Below are 22,619 nucleotides of genomic sequence, written 5' to 3'. Positions count from 1 at the left end.
TAAAAGGATTCGACCCCAAGGAGGCAGACAGTCCCGATTCCCGGGCACACGAGGTAAATGCCGAATGGAAATCCAACTGTTGCAGAGAGTGATTGCTCAGATGGAGCAAATGTGCTGTGAAATCAGGCTTGGAAAATCATCTGGAGTTCATCTCAGTGAAATCCAAAAACAATAACTGCCTCCCCCCCCCCCCAGCTGCTTCACAGGGGCCTCAGGAGCTCCCCTCAGCAGAAGCCACAGAGGCCCCGGGTCTTCCAACTCTGCCCTTGTTTATTTACAAATCTGCCTTTCTTTCTCACCTTAGGTCATCCTTCAGTTCTGCCCTCTCCAACCCCTGGGGAGCCTCGGGCATTCAAAAGGCCTCTCACGTGACAGGCAGCAGGAGACACAAATAAAAAGAGAGACAGTGAACTCCGGGGCTACCTGGCCCGAGGAGGAAGTGGAGCCCGGCACAGCTGGAGGGGAGCTTACACAGCGGGCAAATGGGTAAAGGGATCCTCGAGCATTCATTTCCCCAGAGAGCTCCTGCTGTGTGGAGGGTTGAGGCAGACCTAGGGGTGAGGCAGACCTAAGGTTTTACCCTGAGATACAGCACCAAGGTCAGCGGGAGAAGTCCTAGAAAACAGGAGGAGCTTTGGTGTGGGGTTTGACGGCTCCATTCTTAGCCACTGGGGAAGAGAGTCCTCTCTCTGGTCCCTAGGGCAGATTCTATTCCTGCAAAGTGGCCTGTGCTCCCTTACATTCCCAGGGAAAGGTCACGGCTCCACCAGCCACAGAGCTCAGCAGTCTTCCACTCCACTCGTTAGAACGGCTCCTGCAACAGATGCAGAATGGAGACCAGGGTGTCTTAGGGATTCACTGCCATAGAAAGAACAGGCAGGGTAGGTGGAAAAGGTAGGGCAAGTGTGCCTGCACACACCGCAACCCCTGCACAAGCGCACACACGTGGACACACAAAAGGGGTCTATGGATGTAGCTCACTTGGTGCTTGCCTAGCATGCACCATAAGCAAAATGAGGACCCTCCTGAGGACTGATGGTTCCTCTCCCCAAGCTTCCCATCTTCCCCGGACACCCTCCCAGAACCCTGAGCCACCCTACCCTGGCTCTGCGTTAAAATCTCAGCCGGCCAGCTAGCACTGAAGGGGAGAAGCTGGAGGGAGCCCTTGTCAGGATGTTTGTGAGTTTCTCAGCAGATGAAACTGACATGTCACATTTTCCAAGCCAGTTTCCAAAGCATTGTGTTAATGGCTCTTCCAGAAGCCCATCTCTCAACAACCTGAGAAGATTTGGTTCCCGGTCTTTGCCACAAGGCGCAGGCTGACATCTGTGCGGGCGGCACATGCCCACTGACCAACACTCACTTGAGCACAATCTCAACAATCTGGCTGCTTTCCAACAGTCTCTCCCACCCGTGCAAGCGAACTGGAATAAAAGTGACTGAGGGACACCATCAGGGGGTGATCTAGAATACTGGGGGACACTATCAGGGGGTGATCTAGAATTGATTCTAGTTTCCCTTTGAATTAATGTAAGAATCAGTCATTGAGTTCGACTCTTAGCTGTGAAGTAGATAGATAACTGCCATTCTTGTGCAGGCTCAGTGGACTCATGACAAGACAGAAACTTGCAGCCAGGCGGTGGTGACACACACCTTTAATCACAGGAGGCAGAGCCGGCAGAGGTAGGCAGATCTCTGTGCTCGAGGCCAGTCCGGTTGTCAGAATGAGAGTGAGTTTCAGGACAGCAAGGGCTACACAGAAAAATCCTGAAAACCCTGTCTTGAAAAAACAAAAACAGGAGACAGAGACAGACAGACAGACAAACAGACATTTGAAGTCAGCATAGAGCTTCCCGGGTGGTTTCTGTTTGGTCCCTAAACACAGAATGACCATCCTGCTCTCAGGGTCTTATGTGTGTATGTGTGGCAGGGAGGAAGCAGGGACAGATGAACAGACGGCGTGCTATCCTTCAGGCCTCACCCACAGGCTTCCAGAAGCTGGTGGTACCTACACCTACTAATTTACAGGAGTGACTTTTTTCATCTTTGGTTGATGTCGTATCTGGTGGAGTTTGGGTAACTGATGTACAATTACATTGTCAAGGTGGCCATGCTGTGCTGGCCGTGCCGGCGCCCTTGGAAGATGGAGACAGGAGGATAGAGAGTTCCATCCCTGTCACGAGCCATTTCCCCCCTAAAAAATCATTACAGGAACCATCACCCTGGGGAGTCTGCAGAGAACCCCACACCCATAATTATGTTCTATTGACAGAACCTGCCCCACACCCAATTAACTTATCTGTTAGCAGAACACGCCTCACATTCCAGCTATCCAGGGAACCAGGTGTGGCAACTTGTGACTTCTTGGCCTACCTGTCCAAATGTAACCTCTTGGCCTACGTGATGAACCTGAACCACGTGACCTGGAACACGCGGCAAGAATCCAGTTTCCCTGCCCCCCAAAGTCCTCACTCAGGGCCTATATAAACAGCAACCATGATCCTAATAAACGGGGGCTTTGACAAATCTGCTTGGCCTCATTCTTCTGTCCTAGCTCATTCCTTTCCAGGTAGCGCCCCTCCGAGACCCTGGAATAACTGATTGCAGGGTGGGTTACAAACCCCTAGACTGAGTAACCCACCCAACGCAATCGACAGTGGCGCCCGAACCAGTGACTCCGAGTACGGTTAGTTTTGATCCTACTGCATGTACTGGCTTTGTGGGAGCCTAGGCAGTTTGGATGCTCACCTTATTAGACCTGAATTGAGGTGGGTGGTCCTTGGACTTCCCACAGGTCAGGGAACCCTGATTGCTCTTTGGGCTGATGAGGAGGGAGACTTGATCGGGGGAGGGGGAGGAAAATGGGAGGCAGTGGTGGGGAAGAGACAGAAATCTTTAATAAATAAATAAATAAATAAATAAATTTTTTAAAAAAAGGAGTTAGCCAATAAGAAGTTAGAGCTAATGGGCCAAGCAGTGATTTAATTAATACAGTTTCTGTGTGGTTATTTAAGTTCTGGGCAGCTGGGACGAACAAATGCTCCCTCTCCCAACATTTAAAGTTCTAATTCCCTTAGCCTTGCAAAGTGACACAGATGGAGTGGCTTAAACCCCAGAAGGGAATTGCCACAAAGTCTAGAGGCTGGAAGGATGAGATCAAGGAGGATTCCTTCTGAGTTTGTAAGAACCTCTGTCAATATCTCTGTCAATGTGGCAACCCTCTCCCATATCCGCTTCTTTTTACGTGTGTGTATGTGCATGTAGGATGTGTGCACCCTGGTGAGCTTGCCCACATGCATGTGGAAGCTAGATATCAATGTCTGGTTTTTTCCCCACCACTGACCCACCCTGTTTTTGGAGACAGCTTCCTACCCTGCTGGCAGTGTGCTATTCCCACCCAAGCGCTGGCATTACAGGTGTGCACGCCTACACCCAGCTTTTTACACAGGTACTGGGGATCTAAACTCAGGTCCTCATGAATACAAGGACACCAATCATACTGGCTAAGAGCCACTCAAAAGACTTCATTTAACCTAATGACCTCAGGGAACGTCCTGGCTCCGAATAACGTCAGCATCTGAGGTATTAGAGATGTTAGCATAGAAACCTGCAGACGGCCATCACTCAATCTGTAATGGGAGCGAATAAACATGAGCCGTGGTCAGTGATAGCATCAGTAACAAAGTCGGCACAAAAATCAACGTTATTAACAGGAAAGAAAAGAACTTTCTCCAGTTAGCTCAGAATCTTCTAGTAGCTCTGTGTCACCCGAGATACAAAGGCCAAACGCTTCAAGCTGCCAGTTAAATACTCCTCGTCCTCCAGTAAGCCTTCACCTTGTGTCCCAGGCCTCTGTCTCCACTCCAGACAACTCTGTCACACCCATTCCATCTCTTCTTGCTCCTCAGCTGGGAGTGTGTTCCCGAGGGAGGCCTTTCCTCTCCTCTGCTTACTTAACTCCTCAGGAAGCCAGCTCTGCCTTTGTCCCCTTGGGGATTATTCCTTGGGCACAGTTTATAGTCAGTGTCCCAGGATACTCAAGAGATCACTAAAGAACACAGAGATTGTCGCCAGAGAAGTGGAGAGGGCCAGGGAGTCAAGGAGGACACTATGGCCACCTGTTTCCTACGGGAACTGTCTTGTGCTTTAGAGGAAAAGGCCAATATCAAAATCATGACAAGAGGGGAGAAGGTGGGGGGTGGGGGAGGGAGGGGAGAAATGTGGTGGTTTGAACAAGATGCCCCCCATAATCCAGGCATTTGAATACTTGGTCCTCAGTTTTTGCCTGTTTGGGGTAGGCTTATGAGGTGTGGCCTTGCTGAAAGAAGTATGTCCCTGGGGATAGGCTTTGAGGTTTTGAAAGGCATTTCAAGTTCACTTTTTCTGTTCCCTGTTGTGGTTCAAGATGGCAGCCATTCACTCTCAGCTTCTGGGCTCTGTCACCAGGCCTGCCTGCTGCTGCGTTTCACCACATGGGGGAGGGACTCTTATTCCTTCACAGCGGCTGAGCCCAATCAAACCCTTCCTTCTATAAGGGCCTTGGCCCTGGTGTTTTGACACAGCAATTGGAAAGTAACCATTGCAGAAATCCTGCCTCATTTTTCTTCTGTCCTGATGTCTCCTTCCATAGCCACTCGTCCTGCCGGCATGGAGCAAAGAGCGTGGGGACTGGGGCGAATACAGGGGAAACAGGAAAATCAGTATACACCACCTCTGTCGCAACTCTTTCTGAACCCAAATGGTGCTTCGGTCTGGACCATTTATGTGACCTGTAGCCACTAAGCCCATCCTGGCCAATGAGCTTCCTTATCAGGATGTGAGTATCGCTACGGCTGCAACAACAACGACGAAGACGGCCGGATGAGTGACCTGAGTTTGTTGCTCAGGAATCTTCCTGTGCCCAGAACCCCTCGGTGCTGAGAACAGAGCTGCGCCGCTAGTCTGTGTGTAATGAATTAGAGCCCGGTACAGCCTGGGCTTTCAGAGGAGTGTGGGTGGGATCCATGCGAATCCATACTGAAAAATCGCCAACTCTGGAAGAGCAATTGTCAGGCCCATTTCCTGCTGCGTGTGGAGCCAGGAGACACTGGGAGCTTGGCGGCCTGACAGCTGAGGAGCAGCCAGGGAATTTAGCAGGAGACAGAGAAAATGAGTCCTGTGGGTCTGGCCCAGCACCATCAAAAGCAGACACTGGCAGAGCCTCTCATCCCAGAATCAGGGGCCAAGGTGGGTGGATGCCGGCCCGACTAGCACAGGTCCCTGGGGAGCCAGAGCAGTCAGAAGGCAGAGAGGAAACAACATCTTGAAGAGGCTGATGGTTCTGTCTGAGGCCAGACGTTGCTGAGGGATCATAGTAACGGTCATCTAAGGGACATTACAGATGGTGTCTGTCGTGACACCTGCCGTAATATTGAGCCGCGGGTGGAAACTATCTGCCATTGATTTGGGCTAACTGCTGAATGGACCAGAAGGGGGCGCTTGCCCGCAGGCTAAGCCTTGATATGTGTGGCAGATAGTACGATTGTCATTCTAACCTTCTTTCCATGTTATGGACCCTCATGGCCCTTATCTCCCTTGATAGAGGCCAATGGAAATCGTCTGACAGGACTTTTAGGAAAAGAGAGAATGACAGAAACTCTTCTGTCTCTAATATGCAGTGTCTCCAAATGATGCCTACTACTGTAGTGGTATTTCACTTATATTTTAATAAATGAAGACTGCCTGAAGATCTGAGAGTAAAACAGTCCCACTGGTCAGCCTCACAGACCAGGTTATAGTAAAACACACACCTTTAATCCCAGTAGCCACACTAGTTGCCATAGAAACTGGATGGTGCATGCCTTTAACGATGGTGGTGCACACCTTTAATCCCAGCCCTAGAGAGGAATGTAAAACAGGGGAAGACAGCTCTCAGACACAGTCTCATTCTGAGATTCCTGGAGGCAGGATCGCCATTTCAGACTGAGGTAAGAGCCAGTGGCTGGCTGTTTTGCTTTTCAGAACTTCAGGCTGAACCCCAATTTCTGACCCTGAGTTTTATTAATTGTGCTTCATTTAATCATGCTTCATAGTATGTCTGCCGTCTTACTACCAGAAGATGGCACAAGGGCTCAGGAGTATAAACCAGAGGAATGGAAAGAAACTCAGCCCCCCAAAACAACCAGCCTTCAAACCTCATGACCCCATAGAGTCCCGTTCTGTGTGGTAGCAAACGCTATTGTTGCTAGTGTCAGTAAGGCTCCTACTCCTTGCAACCAAGTATTTGAAGGACTGGAGACATGGCCAGTGGTTTAGAGCACTGGCTGCTCTTCCAGAGGACCCAGCACCCACACGACAACTCACAACTGTCTGTAACTCCAGTTCCAGGGGATCTGACACCTTCGCACCAACACTACATAAAAAAAAAAAAAGAACACTGTTTGATGTAACAGCAAAGATATTTGGCTATGTCCAGTAGATCATGTCCCTATAGGATCTGCCCAGGAAAGAGAGCCCACAATGGCTCAGTCGAGAACTTCAATTATTACATAAACTTTGATAGTTTAATATTTCTGTTAATTTCTCGATAAGTCATATTGTATTTTGATAAAAACAGTTATGTGAATAGTTGTGACTGTTTCAACATCCATGACTTTTTTTTAGCAGTTGTCAGTTTTAAAGCATGAAATAAACGGAGCATCCAGCCTGTGACAGATTCCCTTCTACCATCTGCTCACTTAAGGAAAACTGTGGATGAGTTTTAAGGTTATATTCTTAAGATTTATTTTTTCTTCCTTCCTTCCTTTCTTTTTCTTTTCTGTTTTTTGTTTTGTTTGTTTGTTTTTGTTTTTTCTTTCTTGATTTTTCAAGACAGGGTTTCTCTATGTAGCTCTGGTTGTCCTTGAACTCACTCTGTAGAACAGGCTCTGGCCTCAAACTCAGAGATTCTCCTGCCTCTGCCTCCCATGTGTTGGGATTAAAGGTGTGCCACCACCACCAAACTGGATGTATTTTGTGTCTCTGTGTGTGTATGTGTGTGTGTCTCTCTGTGTATATCTGTCTCTGTATGTGTATGTATGTGAGTGTGCGTGCGCATGTCAGTGTGTGTGTGTATACATATGCATACAAGTGCCCTAAAAAGCCAGAAGAGAGCATCAGATCCCCAGGAGCTGGAGTACAGGTGGTTGGGGGCTCCAGTAACTGGGACTGAATTCTGGTCCTCTGTAAGAGCAGCCCGGGAGAACTGGTTTCTAATGGAGAAAACTGAGTAAAAATACTGTATGGGTTCTCTGTTTCTTTGGGATCTTCATTTCCGAAAGCACCCATCTTTCATTAAACCTGTTCTAAATAGAGGCATGTGCTTTTCTCTGCTAACTTGTCTCATATGATAAGGATCCCCGCCATAAACACAGCAAAGGGTGAGAAAGTGTTTCATTTCTATAGTGCAAGTGATATGAAGTGAAATTTAGTATATGATACAACTCTGAAAAGTGGGTAAGTGGGACAGAGGTTACTGGGAACTGCTTAGTGTCAGGTTCAAAGGAAGCTCCATTTCTCCTTATTCTGGCAATATTCCTCAGGAACTTGGAAGACTGGTTCCCCTCTACCGAAGGAGCTATTTCCCTTATCACTTGAAGAAGAAGGGACATCTGGGGTGCCTATTAGCATACCAAAGCACATGCCTCCATGTTCCCTCAATGTTACAAGTACCTGTACACATGTCCGAGTCCATGATGGCATCCTCACCCTTCTCTCTCTCTCTCTCTCTCTCTCTCTCTCTCTGTCTCTCTCTCTCTCTCTCTGTCTCTGTCTCTGTCTCTCTCTCTCTCTCNTCTCTCTCTCTCTCTCTCTCTCTCTCTCTCTCTCTCTCTCTCTCTCTCTCTCTCTCTCTCTCTCTCTCTCTCTCTCTCTCTCTCTCTCTCTCTCTCACACACACACACACACACACCGCCCTAAATTTCTCCAGCTCATGCTCTTCCCTCTCATCTTCTCCTCTCTCTTTATAACCCTGCTATTTCGGCTATGCTGTCTCTTTTACCCTCTCTGTCTTCATCGCTCACCTCCCCGCCCCCTACCCCATCTCTGTTCTGCTCCTGCTTCTCTTGTGACCAGAACCAGTCTGCTGGCCATGTTCATGCTACTACTTTCTCTCCCTGCTCTGGACTTTTCCAGATAACGCTGACTGTACTCTCCCTCATATCTACTTTAAAAACCTTCCCCTTTACCGTACCAAGGTGTGGTCATGCAGTCAGTTTATACACCTAGTAAAAAGTGAGAATTGAAGAGACCACAGAGGTCAAGCATGAGAGATTTTCAACCCATACCCAACATTGTGAGTCAGGAGCCTTTCTTATGTGTGTCAGGTGCCGGGATGCGGAGAGGGCAGGACAGTCACTCACCCTCCTGTCCTGGGCTCCCAGTCTAACAGAGATAGACATCAGTCGGATAAACAACCCAATGACGCGTGTTTACAGTGGTGGCATGTTACCTAAGGAGACAGAGCGAGGTCAGGAATATCCACAACACAACTCACTTCACCCCAGTGAGAGGGAGGAGAAAGGGGAAGAGACCGAGAGAATAAAGCAGGGAAAGAGAGAAAGGGAGTTGGGAGAAAGGAGGAAGGATAGAAGAAGGATGGGTAGGAGAGAGAGAGAATGTTGCCTACTGGAATGACCCTTCCCTCTAGGAGGCTGCTCGGTAACTGTGGTCCCATGTAAGAAGCTAAAGCCGCTCACATGCTGGAATCCTAACTCTCTGTGTCTCAGGATGTGACCATCTGGATATGAGCTCTACAAACAGATGAGTAAAATAAGGTCCCCAGGGTAGGCCCTCGTCCAGTCTAACTGATGTTCTTACAAAAGGAGAAATGTCACACACTGATATGTATGGACAGAAAGCCATACAGAGACTGGGGAGGAGGTGGTCCTCGTAGCCAAGGAGAGAGACCAGAGCAGATCCATCTCCCTTGGTCCTGCTAGCTTGATCCTCCATCTTGGCCTCTAAAAGCCTCTCATTACCACGAGACAATGCCTTCCCATTGCTTGGCCACAAGTGTGTTACAGCAGCCCTGGCAGAGTAACTTAGGGGCTGAGTTTTTGTTCTTATCAGTAGCTCACTATGGGACCTGGGCACATGTAAGCGTGAGTTTAGAAAAGAGGCCTCCAGGGCCTGAGGACTCATAACCCTGCCATCTGTTTGGCCCCTTTGTTGTCTGGCCTTGCCCCCATCACTAGGACATGTAGCAGACACTGGTCCTCCCTCCTGATGGGAGCAGGGCTTTAAGGAGAACCCCTGATGCTCTCTCTGGTCCAGTTATAAGAGTCCTGGGAAGGATGAGGTTTACTGCCAGGAAGAGAAACCCCAGGAAGCCAACTTCTCTGCTGCTGGAGGCTCAGGGCAGTGGGGGGAAGCAAGATTCTCCAGCCATGACTCACCCTACATTTCATGGGGAAGGGAAGTGAAGAAGGTCCTGACCGGCTGTCTTGAGAAGCAGTTAAACTCGTTTTCATTACACAGACCTGAAACCTGCCATCTGATTCTTGCACTACGGCTGCTACAATTGGATGGGCAACAAACACCAGCATGTGGACGTCGTGTCCTGATTCACTCTGGGCACGGGGCGCATGGGCTGAGCTCCAGGGACCTTCGTGCTTCTGCCTGGTTCTCCCATTCCGTTCTTGCTCTCTTTGGCCTCTCGGGATCACAGGAGTGTCTTCCCTGGGGTGGGGACACCGCCATCAAGAGGGAGTATGCCCAGCAGATCAAGAGCAGGAATCAAGCTGGCAGGGCTTCAGTTCTAGTGGTGCAGCTAAAGGAAGGCCCAGGCTGTCGGGAGGGGGACAGTTTGTGGCTGGGGCTGGAGCGGCCTGATTTTTCCACTCCCAGTGTTTCTGGGCCTGAGAAAACACTTCTAGCAGCAGAAAGACTTGGACAGACAGCGTGGAGGAAACCCCCGAAGTGGGGGGGCCCAGCAGGGAGAAAAACAGACTCTTTTGGAGAGGGTAGAAGATTGGCAGGTGCTAAGTGGGGGGTTTGAGGCATAGCCAAGGGGCTCATGCCACACACCACGTCAGAGACTCAGAGACGAGTCTCACCCATCAGCCAGGGCTTTACCTTCAAGCCAACTGACTGGCATCAGCATGCCCATCTGCCCACTAGCATTTATGAGGCACCAAATGTTTACACAATGTAATACAGTCGGCAGAGGCAAGCTTTCCAAACAAGAGCAGATTTCTTTGATATCCTTGGGCTTGAGCTGTGCTGGGACAGCAGGGGCAGCTGTGTCCCCCCACCCCCGTTCCTTCTTCCAATGCAATAGACTGGTAACAAGGCACTCACAGGAGGGCCGGCTTTCTCAGTGCCAACCAGGCTGCCGGGGCTATATGAGTGACACCTGTGCTGTGCCTTGATGAGCAAACATACCAAGCATCACAGGTTGGTGTAAACAGAGACTCTGCTTTCTGTTTCCCAGTCGCCCGAATAATCACACAAAAATTGTATTAATTATAACACTGTTTGGCCTATTTGCTCAGGCTTCTTATTAATTAACTCTTACATCTTAAGTTAGCCCATTTCTATCATTTCATATATTTTTAATAATTTATTTATTTTCAGTTTATGTGCATTGGTGTGCATGTATGTCTGTGTGAGTGTGTCAGATCTTGGAGTTACAGACAGTTGTGAGCTGTCATGTGGGTGCTAGTAATTGAACTCAGGTCCTCTAGAAGAACAACCAGTTCTCTTAACCACTGAACCATCTCTTCAGCCTCCTATTTTACATCCCCCCACCCCACCCCCCGCCACCAGACTCATGGTTACCTCTTTTTTTTAATATTTATTTATTTACTTATTATGTACACAATATTCTGTTTGTGTGTATGCCTGCAGGCCAGAAGAGGGCACCAGACCTCATTACAGATGGTTGTGAGCCACCATGTGGTTGCTGGGAATTGAACTCAGGACCTTTAGAAGAGCAGGCAATGCTCTTAACCTCCGAGCCATCTCTCCAGCCCCCTCATGGTTACCTCTTGTATCTACATGCAACTACATGGAGTCTGCCTGACTCCACCTTCTTTTTCCTCTAACTTTGCTTGGATTTCCTGCCTTGCTATATTCTGCCTTGCCATAGGCCAAAGCAGCTTCTTTATTAACCAATGGTAATAAAACATCTCCACGGCACACAGAGGGGAATCCATCAAGTTGGTGTGTGCACACAAGGAGTTTTTCAACTGAATGGAATAACAGCTACAGTGAACAGTGCAAGCCTTACAGAGGAGGACCAGGGAGGGCCCTGGGCTTTTGAAAAACCAATGAGAAGCCATTAGTGGCCTACTCTCTTATGTTACTACTGGATGGTACCTGTCCTTGTCCCAGCAGATGCCAAAAGAAGATGGTTTTTAGAAGAACATCCTATTTCCTCCTGTAATCATGCTTTTATAAAAGGACCAAGTGGCTGCTGGGCAGGATGCGATGCAAGAGTCGGAAGACAAAGGCTCTCTCCTCTGCCTGTCTTGAAACCGCTTGGTGCTTCCCTTATCAGTGAATCCAATTCACTCCCTTTCAAGAATAATATATTCAGAGTGTGTAGGAGAGAGGTTTGGACAGGATCTGGGAAACTGGGAGAGGTCTCAGCCCTACCTGGAATCCATTTTCCACCCGCCGCTGGAGCTGCTAGTCATCACAATCCAGGAGTGAGCCTGCGCGTCCATCAGCGTGGCTTCCTCGAATCCTGCTGCGCTGTGGCCATGTCTTCTAGGACCCACACTGCAGAGCGTGACCGAAAATAGAAATGTGGGTTTTGCATATTTTATCTCCCAACCTTGCACTTTGACCCTTCCCAGAGTGGGCTGGGATGGCTGCTGGGATTGATCAAAATGTGTTAGCACTTGATATCTTCCATGTCAAATGCTTCAGAGCGGCATTTGCTGAGAGTTTCACATTTTACATGCATTGTCCTTATCTGATACTTAATCTCCACTCCCCGACCTGTGAGAAGGCCAACACGGCTCCAACTTTGCTATGTAGCTGTATATGACCTTGAACTTCTGATCCTCCTGCCTCTACCTCCCAAGTGCTAAGTTTGTAGGCCCCCACCACCATACCCCATTTATGTAGTGCCTTGTGTATGCTAGGCAAGCTCTCTACCAACTGACCTACATCTCCGATGACCAAAAGGTTTTGTCTTGATGTTTGAAAACTCAGGAGATAAGATATGACTTTCAGCAATAACTGGTTCATTTCGGTCAATTGCTGGCCTGATCATGTGTGGGCAGCCCACGTAGAGGCCGACACCCTGACAGTCAAGGGCTCAGAGAGCCAAGCTAGCAGAGTCTAAACAAGGTAGACATAGGGCAGCCAACTAAGCCAGCGTATTTCCTTCTCTACAGTCTGTTCCCTCTGGGCCCCTGCAGGTGCTCAACTATTAGATTAGCATCCCTCTGAGTCAATACAGTATTTATCACAGGCTAACAGCAAGATAAAGGCAGGAGGCTTCTCCTAAGCCAGTTGTGCTCCATTTCAAGGACAGCCATTCATTCTGAAATTCTACCCTTCCACTATTTTGCTGTTGTTGAAATGGGCCTTCTCTCCCCTGCCCCTACTTCTTCTGAGACCAGGTCTCTGGTGTCCAAAGCCATCCTTGAACTTGCTTTGTGTAGAGGAGGAGCTTGAGCTCTTCCTGCTGTCTCCTGAGGGCTGGAGGAGTTGCGGGTGTGCACCACCAGGTTCAGTGTATGTGGTGCCGGGCAAGGAACCCAGAGCTTCCTGCACATCAGACAAGCACTCTACCAACTGAGTCACATCTCCAACCGGAAAATGTGCTTTCATTTAGGGAGAATTGGTGTCATTAGATGGGAATTTTCTTTTTAATGTTCTCACTTAGCAAAATAAAAGCACTTTGACAAGGCTTGGACTATTGTCAGACTTGAATTTTGATGATTTTTTTTAAACCAAGATTCTTGGAAATTTTACTGGTCAGAAAACCTTCTTTGTTAAAATGCCACTCTTGGCAGAGCGTAGTGGCTCGTGCCTAAAATCCCTGCAGTGAGAAAGCAGAGGCAGGAAGATTGCAACAAGTCCAAGACCAGTCAACAATACATGACAAGTCTTTGTATAAAAACAAAAACAAAACAACAAAAATAGCAACAATGAAACCCTAAATGACCTTCTAAGAAAGCTTGTGTTTTGTAAAGCAGACACGCATGTTGAATTCATCAGTGTGCAGCAAGGATGAGGTGCTCTGAAATCCTACAGGAAGACCCTGAACTAGGATGGGGTCCAAGGAAAACGTGTTAACTTGCCCATCTTGCCACAGCTCCTCCTTCTGCTTCTCCCCCAAAGAACAAAACCAGATGGACATGTGTGCCCCGAGGACAAGAAGAGGAACTGGGCAGATTACAGTCTGGAAGGAACATTTATTTGGGGTGATTTAGCGGCCTTCAAGAAAAAGTTATTATCAGTCATCTCCTCTCAGAGTTCTCCATCTCTCTAAAGCCCAAAACAAGAGGAAATTGCCTCAAAATGAGGCAAGATGAGTGTAGGCAATGCTGTTTTCCCACCTCCACCTTGTTGGAGGCCCAAAATGAAAATTCTCTCTAATGCCTGTCTCCATCGGCCTCTAGGCCTGTCCAGTCCTTCTGCCTTCAGAGCCTCATCCCCATTTCCATGGCAACACTAGTGGCTCCTTGGGCATTTGTGACTATGCCATTTTCTTCTATTCAAGAAAACATGAAAGCTCCAAGGGCGAAAAGTTTACATCATAAAGGACACACATGAGTTCACAGCATACACAGTCAGCTCTCTTCTGAGCAGCTCAGGGATGCAATCTTGCTAATGCCCCCAAAAAGCCAAAGTCTTCCACAAGCAACGCCGGGGGCACCTTACTTCCATAGCCAAACTGATATCATACTGAGTGCCGCTGATGTACTGCGTTTACAAGAAAGACATCTACTTGACTTGTCTAGCGTGGGTATCGCCAAGTCCAGGGATGTGGAGTTGGCTTACATGGCTGGGGACTCCTTGGGTCCTGACCCCCACACTCCATACTCACTACAGGAACCGTGTATAAATCTGTGTCAATGTACTCATACTTTACAACTTGCTGATCACTCCGTGGCTGCTGTGGGTGGGTGTGTAATCATCACCACCTTGGATGTTCTGTAGTTGTGTGGGTGTGCACTGAATTACTTATATGTGTGCACATATCCCAGAAGGGTTAGCAAATTAGTACACCGAGTCTGCGTCAACACTTCTGTTTGAAATGAAACTACTCATGACTCACTTTTGGCTTTACCAACAGTTGTGAGCATGGCAAACTGGAGGTTGATGGAGCAGGAAAAATAATAAACCATGCGAGGTTATTCTCCAAAATAGCTTCTTTTAAAAACACGCCTTTGCTGGGAAGGCAAAATGGAGCTGGAGAAAAGCCAGAGAAATGCAGTAATAATAATAATAATAATAATAATAATAATATGGCCCAGAAAATGAAACTGCTTCTGTACAGCCAAGAAAAAAAAATTGGATCTTTATTTTTCTTTCCTGGAAAGATGAATGATAAACTGAAACAAAAGTATAGAGTTATAAAATTTTTGAACGAGGTAAGGGAGAAAAACAGAGAGTCTGTTCCAGGTTTCAAAGTAACAGAATTTCTTTTCCTTTCTATTTTGGAGAGTAAGGCAAAGTTGGGAAGAAAAAGGAAGCACTGTCCTTTAGATGCTACAAGATAAAAGGCAAAAGTCAGTGTCCCCTTTCATACAGGGACTGGCAGCTAACGGCTAGCTTAGGGATGGATGGGTGGATGAAGGAGTCATAATAAATTATTAAAGCAAACCAGGATGTGGGAGGCAGGAAGTAGCTTTTTGGCTGAAGATGCTGACATTGTGGCCTCCACTAGTCATGCCTCAGAGGACATGTCGTACTGAATGGGTCATAAATTGATACAGAAACTCTAACTTAAATATCCATTTCTATATTTCCTGTTGAGTTCACCTGTCAGAACTAGATTTTCATTTATATGCATAAATTATCCATCCTCTTCCAAAGAAGTTTATGGCATCATTATTATACAAATAATACAACTGTCTCCTAATAAAAGGCCTTCTTGAATTGATATTTACACCACCTAACAGCAGGGCACTGGTTAGCAGGCTTTCTGGTCGACCTCTTTTAGTAACATTAACACGGGTTCTGCCTCAGTCCCTACATCCCTTTCTCAGTGCTTCCAAATTGCCACACATTCCAGACACTAGAGCCACAGAAATGACCCCCCCAGCTCTTAAACTCTCTGTTCTGGCCTTGAGCTGGGGACACTGTCCTTGCATCCAAGCCAGAAAGGGACATGTTCTAAATGCATGGGGAGAAGTGGCGGGGAGGGTTGGAGGCTCTTCCTGAGTTCTGTTTGACATGGCTATCGTTCCTCTTGAATCTCCTGACAGAGCCTTTTCTTAGCAGATAGTCACATTTTACCCCGAAGAAAGTGTGGCTTGGATTAAAGCTGCTGAAACGGCTGGGGGAGCAGCTGGTTTTCCCATGATTTCTGGACGTGTGTGGTGTCTTTCCACGGATCCTAGGCAGTACTGGGATGGGATCATCAGTTACAAGGAAAGTGTTTGAGATTTTGGCCTTAAATCGAATCATTCTGTCAAAGGGCCCTTTCTCTCTTGCTCTAACTGTTATCCCACCAAAAGCAGAAAATGGCTTTGTGGAAAAACCTTTCTTGTTTTAGGAAGCTAGCTGTAGGGAGACTTGGCAACTGCCGAAGTGGAGCCTGTGTGTGTTTTTGTAGGCCAGTATGAAATGAACTCGCAGGAACAAGTGATTATTTCTCATACCTATTTGCCTCCTTCAAAGACTGTCCGGTATTCAAGCTCCCAAACCAAACACACACTGACATGTTTCCAAACTATTTTCCCCCCTCAGGGCAAAAGAGAATTTCCCATGAAGCACCACCCTTCTGGACACAGCATCGTGACCACGCCAAAGTGGAAACATGCCTAAAGCATGTTTCTCAATGTTCGGGTGCAGTATGGATACACAATCTCAGACCAGTTCCCCTTGGCCATATAAAAACATGCCACACAATTGTATTTTGGGTTAGGGAGGAGTGTTACAAAATAAATATTTCCCCATCAGAACACACTGGGAAATGTTTGCCGACACCTCCACTCATGCCAGCAGGTTTCCCTGGAAGAGTTTGGCAAAGAACAGGCCCCTCCTTAACGAGGTGCTGGAGTTGGTTGAAAATTAAATATTAATTTACAAAAAAAAATGCTGCATTAAAAAAAAATCAAAACTCAGGTCTGCAAATGGGTGTCTGTGCTTCCTCAGGCTCTGGCCTGCAAAATGTCCCAGGTCAACTGAGGACCGTCGGCCTTTAATGAGTTCCATCACTCTTCCTCTTTCTAGGTCTGTCTGTGGAGAACACTAGTTTCTTCCACGCTGCTGTGCTGTCCTTCCTTTCCATTTTATTTTGTTCTTCGTGGTTTTCTTTCCACTCTTGGGGGCTCCTTTCTGAACGGGCTGGTGGCTGTGGCATTGAATTCAGAGCTGCCGGAACAATGGATAAGGACACCCCAGATCCCGCAGGATGACACCCAGTTCTGAGGAGCTAGCTGGGGCCGGACTAGTTTCCCTCTGGGTTCAAAAGTGACTCCAGAGTGGATCACGGGTCTTCCCTTCTCCTGGCCTCCATGAGAGAGAGATTCAGAGTCTTCATTCTCTGCTGCCCACTGCTCTCAGTTCCATGCCAGTGATGCCCGTCCCAGCTCTGTGTTTAACCAGCTTCCTCTCCACTTTAACACGCTCAAGTCCCACAAAATTATCAAGTTCTAGGACCTTAACCTGTAAGTGAAGTGATGGTTGTGTGCTCATAAGGCCAATGCAAATGACATATATCTTAGTTGATCGATCCATCATTCATTTCATTATTCCAAGGGCTAACCTAGGGACCCATGCAGGCAAGGCAAGTGTTACACCGCTGAGCTGACCTCCTAGCCAGTACACACTTAAAATACTTAGCTTTATTTATATGAATGTGTATGTCTATATGAGTGCATAGGACATGCGGCAAATGTTTGAGACCAGGAGAGGGTATTAGAATCCCCTGGACCCGGAGTTATAACTCACTCAGTTGTAACTGAGGTGGCTGTGAGTTGCCTGAATGGGGTGTGGGAACCGAACCTGGATCCTCTGAAGTAGCAATGAACAACTCTCCAGCCTCTCATACGACTTCCATCCATTTAAATTCTACAAATGTCTCTCTTCACACAAACGCTAGTATTTCAAAACGCCAGAGCAAAATGGGGAGGATTTAGAGGCAGTGACCTCTGAGATACTGTTCCCTTCACACCTGCCTGCCCCAGCTGCTACATTCAGATCTTGGGGATGGGGTTTAAACATCTGAGACCCAAATGGGTCTACAAGTTTTAACACCATTTCAATCGAAAAGGTTTGTTTTTAAAGCATTTGGGACATGGGGCATCTAACAAACAGCTTTGGAAAGTGCTTTTAAGGAAATAGATATGTAAGAATAGCCACGCCACAGCTGAGAAGAAAAGCGAAGCGAGCGGCCCAGGTGTGATTAGATCTGAAGGTGGGTGAGTTTCACTCCTAGCCAATGTGCAGCTGATTGTGCTTTTCCCAATTCTGACAACAACGAATGCTGATTTTTATATATTGTCTTGAATCCGTCAGAAAGTTAATATCACAGGGAACCCCAAATCCTGGAATCTAGGCAAAGAAAGCCAATGGAGGCAGAATATGCATAAGGGTTTATGGTTGAGTAGGGACAGATATGAACATATGAAAAATAAAAGACGCTTGACCACAACAACAAACAATTAACAAATTACCAAAAGTCCAAAGTGGCTCCCAGGAGAGGTTAGCACGCCTGGGAGTTCAAACACAAAAGCACAGACATCTCTCCAGGCTCTTCTCTGTTTTGGCCTCCAGCCCTGGACTAAGGATGGAAAGCAGGGACTTGGCCAAAGCGGACCACCCTCCACGGTTCAGGCCGGAGGGAGGATAGCACAATGCTAAAGACACTAAGTTCCTCTTCCCTTCTCCTCTACTTCTAGGGGTGGGTGTTAGAGGCTGCAGCAATCAGGGTTGGATGACCTGGTCAAGGTCGGGTGCAGACTCACTGCAGCTAGCCCAATAAAAGATACAACTCTTGATTTCCAGGCAGAGTCAGGACAGCTTTTTCCTGTCAGTGACATAAGGTACAGTTTGGCTGTTGCAGTAGAATCCTGAGAAAAATCCACTCTGAGACTCAGAGGGATGGTTTGTTTTATGTCAGCTAGAGTTATTTTGGAAGAGGAACCTCAATTGTGAAAATGACCCCCATCAGACTGGCCTGTGGGCAAGCCTGTAGGGCATTTTCTTGATTGACAATCGGTGTGAGAGGGCCCAGCCCACTGTTGGCAGCGCTACTCCTAGGCTGGTGCTCCTGATCATATAAGAAAGCAGACTGAACCAGCCACGAAGAGCAAGCCAGTAAGGCCTCTGTGGTCTCTGCATCAATCCTTGCCTTCAGGTTCCTGCCCTGGCTGCCTCTGATGGTGAACTATGATGCGGGAAGAATAAATGAAATAAACCCTTTCCTCCCCAAATTGCTTTCAGTCATGGTGTTTCATCACAGCAATGGGAACCCTAAGACACTCAGATACATAGGGCCTGCCTGAGACTGAACTAGGACCAAGCACATCCCATATTCCCAAGTTATAGACAATAGCAGTTTACCTCAGAACCGGAAGGCAAGAGCTTGAAAGACCCTTTTGCAGCACACACAATGAAGGCTGAAACTTAAGGGTGCAGGGGAACCTCGAAAACAAAAACCTAAATCCCTGACACTCTGCTCATGCTTTACACACGAAGGAATGGAAGCTAAACCCAATAGTGTACCAAAGACCACAGCAACAACAAAACCGAAACAGTGGAATCTTGCCTCAGTGTACTCAAAACAGCGCACGGGGCAGGGCCTATCCAGGAGCAAATCCTATTTACCTTCTTTGTTCTACACATTGAATGTTCTTACATCCAATCAAAACTTTAGGAGAAACACAAATGGTTGTATTGTGTGGGCTTTTTATTGAATATCTCAGATTTATAACTGGAATTCATTTTTATCAATAGGTATATGACAAGAGTTACGTGTTTGGGCAGTTTGAATTTTCCAAGGAACCAGTTAATTTTACCACACGAGCCAATACCCAATTACCAGTGTTGTCAAGTACACACACACACACACACACACACACACAGTTCTTTTATCCTTTTGTCGTCTGTGCAATCTGTAGTGATCCCTCTTCTTTATCCCGGAGTTGATCACCAAGTCTCTTGTTTTATTGGTCCATATGGCTGAAGAATTAGCCATTTTATTAGATTTTTGAAAGAATCAGGTTTTGCTATCATTGGCTTTTCTTTCTTGATTTTTTTTTCTGCTTTCAATGTTATTGGTTTCTATTTATCTTTTATTATTTCCTTTGTATTGAGTTTAATTTGTTCTTTTTTACTAGTTTTTTTTCTCTGCAAGTAGCTTAGATGATATTTCTTTTACACATTTTTCTGAATTCCTGGATTACTTAGAAGCATGTTGCTTAATATTGAAAATTTCAGATGTTTTCTAGGAAATTTTCATTAACAATTTCTGATTAAATTTCACTTCAGTTCAATATCATATTTGTGTGATTTTAATTTTTTTAAAAAATTTTACTAAAGGGCTGGAGATGGCTCAAAGGTTAAGAGCACTGACTGCTCTTCCAGAGGTCCTGAGTTCAATTCCCAGCAACCACATAGTGGCTCACAGGCATCTATAATGAGATCTGGTGCCCTCTTCTGGTATACAAGCATACATGGAAGGAATATTGTATACATAATAAATAAATCTTAAAAAAATTACTAAAGTTTGTTTTATGGCTTTCTATGTCTAAGAATGTTCCTAGATGCGGGCAGTCGCACCTCTAGGTCCATCCTGCCTTCTCTGTCCAGAGAGTCAAACACTCTCCTCTCCACTGGCCTACTCTTGCTCACCCTCTCTGAGGTCTATCACTCTCAGAAACCTGCCACAGACTCCCACGCCTGCTCAGACACTCTGTAGGATGCCACAAGACAAGTACAGTAACAGGTGACAGGGTGGTGACCCAAAGATTGCGAACACTTCAGTGTCTTACACAGGAAACCAGCTCTGGCAACGGTGAAGGGGGCTGATTTCCTTTCTCCCATTGACGCGTACCCTGAGGAGACTGCACTGCTGGCTAGGTGCACATTAGCTAGCAGAGGGGACAGAAAGGGCAGAGGGGATGGTCACACTGACAGGAAGCACCAGGCAGCATTACTGTAAACTCCTGTGTGCCATCTCCTTAGGGACACAGACTGGACCTACCATGTTACCGTGCGCCACTGAAGATGTGGAATCTCCGTTTAGCACAGAGCCGACCTGGTGGTCCAGAACCCAGCCCTTGGGAGTCAGTCTTCGTCCTGGATCCTGCCAACTCTGACATCGGACACTTGATTTGAACTCTCTGAATCTGTTCTATTACCTTAAAAAAAATGTAAAGGAAAATGTTTTCCATGTTAGACTGTTGTGTGGGACAGGGAGCTGATAACAGAAAGTACCATAACGGTTGCTCTGCTTGTTTTATTGGCAGAAGCATTTGGCGATGTGGAAGAGAAATGACTCTGGACTAGGCAGGCAGGCAGGGAAGGCTCCATGGAACAAGAGACTTGGATGGGCCTGGGAAGACGGTTTGGGATCTCTTTGGGTAATGAACAGAAAGACAGGTTTCATAATGTCCCAAACACTAGAATGACTGATGGAGACCCCTGTCCAAGCACTTTGGTGTCTCTTCTTCATCAAGCATCCTGGCTTAGGTAGCAACCCTCCACAGCCCGACTCCAGGTCTGGCTGTTTCCCCTCCTCTCTGAACCCCTGTGATTTGCTACATGCCATGTGGCCTTCTAATTCCATCCCAAGGCTCCAGAGGTGCAGATCTGCAAACCGGCGTGATTAGCCACCCTTGCTGGCTTCCCATTCAGCATATAAATCTAGTGCCTGGGATTACCTCATGCCAGAAAACCGAAATCCAAGTCAGATGGTTAAGGCATTAATAGCAGCGAGTGTTGTAAAGACTCAACAATGCAAACCTTCCCAAAATGAACCATCCTGACCTCCCTCGCGCTGACAATGCGTGTGTGACATCATGTGTAAATGAGCCTTAAATTTGAACCAGGTGCTGAGAGCTGTCTGGCGTCTCCTGGCTGCTGTGTTAACCACTAACATGCACAAGGGGATTCTGAGGCAGTAAAATGGAGCGGGACCAATGGCAACGACCAGGGCTGAGCGGAGCAGCTGTGGCAATGAACATTCAAATCACACCCACCCGGCTGGGCCTAGGGCCCCCCAGCCCCTGTAAGGCATATTTCCGGAGGGCTGGGGCGCCCAGGGAATTTGGCTGCCTTCACTGAGAGGCGAAAGCTTCCCATGCAAATCAAACCACTGGACTTGCTTCAAGCTCTAGTTCCATTTGCATCCCCGAGGGCAGAACTTGGCTCACACAGGCTGAAGCAGCAGTTAGTTCTGAGCCTGGGAGACGATCGCTCTCAGGTATGCGCGGCTCCAGACAAACTTTTGGAAGACCCGATTTACTTTTTAACAAGAGTCAGTGCCGAGTCCCCAGATGCCATGGCTTTTACCAGGCTGGAGCCTGGAGATAAAGGTGCCTTTGTTCACCTGACATCTCAGGGTCCCTTGATGGGGCCTCTCCCCACAACGCACGGTGTGTCTCAAAGGCTCTGGAGCCCTAAATAACAGCTGGAGGAATGAAATTCAGTGTGCAAAATGGGTGCAGTGTGCCCACCACTGTTGGTCACAGCTAGGAGAGAGGAGTAAAAGTGTATCGGAGAGAAACAGTCCTGAAAAAGTAAGCCTGAAATATGTAAAATGGGTTTTGCAGGTTTTTTTTTTCTTTCTTTCTTAGTGTTTCCTGTCCATGGTGCTCAGTCCCAGACTGTTAACAGTTTGAGTTCTGGGATCACTACCAAGCCCACAGAAGCCAGAAACAGTAAGGAGAAGGAACCAAGACACATAGTAATTCTTTCTTGGTGGGGACCCTGTAGAAGCTCCGCACACCCTGCTGAGAAGTTGGAGCCAAAGAAAGATGAAAATCTGCATCCTGTAACTCCTGCAGGATGTCTGCTCCAAAGAATCCTTCCTTGCTTACAGGGACAGCTCTCCCCAAAGCATGGTGCTGCCCTATAAAAAGACTCTAATTTGAGCGAGGGATGAAGTAGGGATGGGTAGCAGTTCCTCACTGGAGACAGAAAGGGACAGATGTAGTATCCTTTCTGAAGTTCATGTTATATTCTACTGTAGTGTAAAGACATCCAGGATAGGTTTCCAAAGTAATGGAGTGAGCGGCTATGTGAGTCACAGTTGTGGAAATTCTTCCGGGGAGGTGGGTCTTGAGTTTGATGATAAGAGCTACAAAGAGAAAAAGCAAAGGCAGCATGAATGACTTACACAAAAGTGTGAAGGCAAAATTCATGAGAACCCTTGGGATGGCAAAGGTTGTAACAGGAACTTGGACCGTGGTAGATTGCCTACAACCCATGAAGATAAGAGCTTCATGTCCAATAGCCCTGTTTCC

The 22,619-nt window shown here is 47.2% G+C and overlaps 1 long non-coding RNA gene across 1 annotated transcript; it reads right to left on the bottom strand.

Annotated features, from left to right (window-relative positions):
• Positions 1-213: 213 nt before the first annotated feature.
• LOC126508339 (uncharacterized) lies at positions 214-22,619 on the bottom strand. Its single transcript, XR_007593785.1, has 4 exons — positions 22,493-22,619; positions 20,357-20,513; positions 11,617-11,742; positions 214-814 (listed from the first exon to the last, which is right to left on the bottom strand). It is a non-coding gene; the product is annotated as an uncharacterized lncRNA (long non-coding RNA).

Source organism: Alexandromys fortis, unplaced genomic scaffold (assembly GCF_014885135.2).
Source record: "Alexandromys fortis isolate MF-2015 unplaced genomic scaffold, M_Fortis_MF-2015_v1.1 scaffold_82, whole genome shotgun sequence".
Classification (NCBI taxonomy): domain Eukaryota; kingdom Metazoa; phylum Chordata; class Mammalia; order Rodentia; family Cricetidae; genus Alexandromys; species Alexandromys fortis.
This window is presented reverse-complemented; position numbering and strand designations above follow the sequence as displayed.